Genomic DNA, 6,014 nt, shown 5'->3' with positions numbered 1-6,014 from the left:
ACAGGTTGACCAATGCACCAATTTTACATTTTTGGTATGGTATCCATATGCACGTAGGAGAATGTTACTTTTTTCCTTTCTTTCATGAAAAAGGGAAAGCTGAATTTAAATTAGCTTCCTGAAAATGCTAGGGGATTACTGAGAGATGATTTTATAACAGAAAAACCAGGCACCAAAGCTATGGTGAAACACTGTCTATCTAAAACCCTGCACGAAGAAATTTCCGTGATGTACCAATCTGGCTCTTTTTTTCCGCACACAATGATCCCTGACCAATTTGGCAACATAGAAAATATCAAACCTCAGACTCACACTGTTGTGCAAGCCTCAGATTGTCCTTTATCATCTGACATTCACCCAACTCCAACCTAATCTTACACTTTCCATCGGTGAACATTGTACTACTGTTGTCTGGGCCACCATTTCAAGTTGTCCTCCAGCACCAGCATTTAAGGTGATATGGTCAGAAGAATCACAGTTGAACTTGCAATTACACCTACTGTCCTGCATTGTGAAACTAATTTGTTTAAGCTTAGCTTTAATCGGTACATTAGCTTTCTAGAGTTGTCACCTCATGTACCCAGCATCTAAGCGTGCTTTTCTCTTGTCCTCCCACTTGAACTTCCAGAAATTTTATCGCCAAATAGGCCCCTTGCGTATACCTGTAAGTTATTTCATGAGAGTGTTCATCTTCATCAGATACTGCCACCGTTCTTAACTGTCAGAAGATGCAACACCCTTATGTTAGAGACCTGAGGCCTGCTTTTCTTGGTCCATGAGAACTTAAGTGCCAAAACCTAGTGTTTGTTTTTTCCTTTTTCCTGCGGAGATGAGCTTCATGTTGCATGTGCAGCTGAATTTCTTCAGAAAAAATTATAAGTTCTACTATGAGGAGGTCCCAATTTGGTTCCTTAGCCATTTTTTTGCACAAAGGGCATCTCTTAAGTAAAGTTGGATAGTTGCTTCATCCCATTAACAATGAATATTGTAACAGGTACGATGGTGTCCCAAAAGAACTACATAATGAAATGACAGCCAGACGAGCATAATCTTGAAATATAGATACCTTTATTCATCAGGCAGCCAATGCATTATGAAGTGCAGTCTTTTGATAACCTCCTAGAGGGACCCAGAAGATGACGTTGTTAGGAAACATGTAAAGACATGTATATATGCTGTACTTATGCGTACATATATATTCAATCTCAGCTGTATATGTTTTATACATGTACAATAATGGTTATATATATATGAATGTATAATTCTGATATATGTGCTTATATATAGGTTTAAGTCTTTATTTTAGTGTTTTTCTCTATTTTTTGTTTTATTTTTACATCTGGACATTTTTGGAATTTGGCCAGATTGGATCTGGTTGGATAACGAGCTCCAATGGCTCTTTTTAGAGCTGTTGGAGCTAACCAATGGCTAGTTTTCTTTGAGTTCTTTCTCTTTGTTCTCGTGTTGTTTGGTCTATAAGGGAGAAATCCTGTTTGCAATAGCACTGTTTTAAACAGTAATTTTACTGTTTATTCATAAAGTTTTTGTCCATTTCCGTTTTGCGTCCCTGTTATTATTTTGTGCTCTTTTGATTTAAGATCATCATCTTAGCTATTATTAGCCCTTTTATCAGAGATATTTTAGGATGTTTCAATTGTTGTGCAGCTGGCCTTTCTTGCTAAATGACAAAAAGACCCTTGTCAGAGGAAAAAAATTAAAATAAAAAATCCCAACAACCACTGGAGGAGAAATATAATTCTGGACTGGTGGAAACCTAGATAAGAGGCTAAATGAAAAGGATTTTGAATATGTGAAAAATGTACACATCCATCTCCTAACAGCATTTATGATGCATGTTAGACTTGTTAGTATGTTACTAATCTCACTGTTATAACAGAAGCTTATCATGAAATCATTTTAATATCTCATTTAAAAATGTTTATAGGGTCCTTTGGGCACTTCCAGGCAAGTAGAGCTGGAGTTCACAGAGGTGGATTGCATTTACCTCTTGTAACTGCTGGTTTTGTGGCAACAAGAATATCTGTAAGATGCCCAGCTGGTTTTTGTGAAATTTCTTTACCTTGCTATTTATATGCATATATCTTGATATTAGATTCCATAGTCTACCTTCCAAAGTTCTGAATACTATCTATAGTGCAGGTTTATTTGGTCCAATTTCACAACATGCACGTACTATTGGAAAAAAACACGTATAATATGCCAAAACAAAGTCAGCTGTATTAAACGTGAAAAAATGTGTCTTTTTTAAGAAAATGCCAAAAAATAAAAAATGTGAAAAAAACACGTATTATATGCGTTTTTTGCATTTTTTTCATATTTTTTATGATTTTTTTTTTATTTTTTAGTAATTTTCAGGATTTATAAATTGTTTAAATTTTTTTAAAATTTGCTGAGATTTTTCCGTTTTATTCCTGAGATATACAACTTTGCTGTATTATATCCGTGAAATTCCTCGCCGTATAATACCCGTACACGTTTTCTGTGACAATGATTTGGTTATACCTCGGTGTCTCATTGATGAACTGAATCTTCAATTTTTCCTTGTTTAATGCAGGTTTATTTGATCATGCCTCTGGTATCTCATTGATGCCACTGAATCTTCTAATTTTATATTAATAGATAGTATGTAAGGTTACCTCCCATTAGTTTAAAATAATTTGTAATGACCTCTCAGCATAAATTTCCCTTTGCTGTCCTCAATTTGCTAGAAGCTGTTGCAAAGCGTCAAGTTCATAAACATATGCACTTAAATGTATGTTTATGTGTAATTGGAAATGTACATATGCATATAAATTTCTTTTATATGTATGGTATCCTTTGCTTGTTCTTTTCTGTTTCTATATTTTATTATTCTCTGCATTTGTCTTTTTGCGAACGGCTCTTTCGTCATGGAGCCTATAAATAAACTAGCTGTTCGGCTGATAACAACAGCCAGAGTCTAGCCATTGGAACTTCCACTAGCAGCTGGTTCCCCATGTCAATGTATATATTTGGGCCCTGAACCTAGTATTCAATGCCCTTTGATTGAGAGGTTAAATTTTTGTTTTCTCAAGAATGTAACCTTGTTGGAGATGAACTAGATAATTTTTGCTGTATTGCGATTTCCAAGTCTCTTATGAGATTGTGAGGGCACTTGCAAAAGGTAGGTCTGTTATGGACTGTTTGGTCCTCTCTCAGATGACTATATATGTGTATGTGTGTGTATAGAATGGCACGGTTGCTTGCTGTTGGTTGTTAAGTTTAGTCAACAAAAGCACTTTACAGATTAGTAATTTTGTTGGTGGCTTGCTTTCGCAGTTTGCGGTGCACGAGCTTAGATATACATGTATCAGATACATCCATGCGAGTTAGAGGATGTAAATCTCATAAAGCACTCAATGCACATGTAACATGAATCTGCAGATTATGACGTAGATCTCGTACTTTTCTAGTTCTGTATATATTTTTAAATTTTAAGACTTAACAGAATGTGATAATTATTGTTTGGCTCCTCAATAGCATGACCGCATGTCTACATTTTTAGAAAGACAAGTTTCTCTGGTTGGAGGTTACATGGAAAGTTAGTTATTTATCAACACAAAGCAGTTGTTAAGACCTACACACACACACACACACACACACATGTAATAGTCTTATATGTTTATATTCTTTTTTGTTGTAACATTTTGTTCAAAGGTTACTTTAGTACATTTCTAAAATTTTAGATTCAAGTAAAATTAGTTTTTGTGTTTAACACATGTAGCTTGTCGTCCTTTTTAAGGTTTGACAGGGGTCTGCTCATCTTCTAAAGAGGATGACTGGATTAGTCTTCCTTTTTCAAAGACAAACCAGCTTTTAAAGGGCAGGGTTCGTCCTTTTCTTTTAGGTTACCCTTTTCTTTTCAAAGCACAGAAGGGGAAATAGAGGGGTATGAAAGGGAGGGAGAGGGGCATCGAAAATTTGGAAAAGGCAAAACGAGGGAGAGGAGAGGGGAAAATGAGAGGGAGAGGGGAAAAAAAGGAAAAAGGGAGAGACAGTGCACAACAAAAAACAGACGATTTTGGCCAGGTGAGGTTGACCAGTGACCACACCTAATGCGCATTGACCATGCCTGGGTGCATGTTGGAGTCGCACTTGCATCGCATTGACACGGGTGTGGCACCAAAAATGAAGAATCCGTCTAACTTAGAGACCAATAACTAAAGCTGAATGAAGCGAGAAAATGAAGCCCATTGACCATTTGAATTTTCCTCCTCAATACTTCTTGAACTACCAGTATAGCCTTTTTTCTCTTATTCTTGTATTCCTATTAGGTGGGTGGATGAGTGATAAAACAAGTAGTTCTATCTGTGATTTGTTTTCTGCTGTTTGTGCAATAAATTTGTGAAAATGGTTGCCTAGACTGACAGAATAATAAAACAAGTAGTTCTATCTGTGGTTTGTTTTCTGCTGTTTGTACAATAAATTTGCGAAAATGGTTGCCTAGACTGACAGAATCCAACTGAACTCTAAACACATATTTGACATATAGAAGCTGACCTTCCTGGATTGCTAAGGACCATAGTCACAAATGCAGTCAATATTTTGAAAACTATAATGATATTAAAGCATATAAAATTTTATTTATTCAGGGGCCGGGCTCACTATATTTTAATATTTTTGAAGATAAATACGTGCTGACAATATCACATTAAGACTGAAGAGCCTGATGTTTTCAATTATTGTGTTTTATGTATCTTGTAAAGTGCCTTTTGTTATGTAACATATGTTATTTTTTTATACTTCTGATACAAGACTGAAGCACCAAGATTTTCCAAGATTGGTTGCAAGACCTACACTATCCCCATATTTAACCTTATCCAAGATTCCAAATATGGCTGCACCAGAGATTTGTAGCTATGGTGGATTAAATGTAATACCCTTTTGTTTCCTCCTAATGGTTGCTCGTCCAGGCTTCATGGTTGATGCTGTAGGTATGTCATTTGGACCTGGTGATCCAGTTATTTGCTTATTTACTATTTAAATAAATAACCACTTCCTCCTTTCTGTTTATTTTTGTTTCTTTTGGTGTGGTTGAGACAGCTGTTGGGAATTTCCATTCAGAGTTGATGATGTTCAGAAATATTCGCTTCCTTCAATCACCACTGTTCTTGTACATAAAACAGTGTCACTATCTTGTGCAAGCTTTTTATGGTGGCATGTAATTTCCAAACGAACGGCTGTTGAAATGGTGCTTGCTGTCTTTCTGCATTTTTATGATTTAATCAATTTCTTGCTAGCTTATGGTGCCAGACTACTCTAATCTATCTACAATCTTTTGCTAGACCTGCGATGGAGTTCAGATCTTACCAAATTATGTTTCTTGAATTGTATATAATACGAAAGAGCTTGTAAAGCAATGTCACTTACATGCTTTTAAGGGCCAATTTCAAGTTAATGGCAATTATATATTTCATTTCTTGTTTGAGCATAGTTATTTTGCTTTAGCATTTCTCCAATTTGACCCATGAATTGCCTGGATTTTTTGGGGAAAAGCCTCTAGTTTATGCAATTTATGCATAAATAGAATAAATTGGAGTAATCCAGTTACATCAAAACCAGTTACAATTCCAATTAATATTTCTACAATTAAAAATCTTAATTATCTTAATGGATCTTTTATATCTGCTTGCACTTTGAGTTCACTGTATTTCTAATATTCCTAATATTCCACTTTGGTTTTGATCTTGCAGAAGGTATTCCATCTGTTGGAATTTCTCCGTTTTCTTGTGGTTGGTCAACTTGTGAAAAAAAGGTTAGATGCCTACAGAAACCCTTGTATTCATTATATTGTATCAGATTAGGATATGCTGCTCCTTGTCCAAATTCTAGTTCGTTTCTGGTTGTTCCTTAAAAAAGTATGGTTCATGGAATCTTGGATCATTTTTCCTTTTATCCTTTTCTTTCCTATGGACATTCCAAGGTTCTTCTTAGTTTATTATTATTAATTTTTTTTTTGCTTCTAAATTTTAATG

This window comes from Nymphaea colorata, unplaced genomic scaffold (assembly GCF_008831285.2).
Source record: "Nymphaea colorata isolate Beijing-Zhang1983 unplaced genomic scaffold, ASM883128v2 scaffold0619, whole genome shotgun sequence".
NCBI lineage: Eukaryota > Viridiplantae > Streptophyta > Magnoliopsida > Nymphaeales > Nymphaeaceae > Nymphaea > Nymphaea colorata.
The sequence above is the reverse complement of the archived record's forward strand: the minus strand, read 5'-3'. Positions refer to the sequence as shown.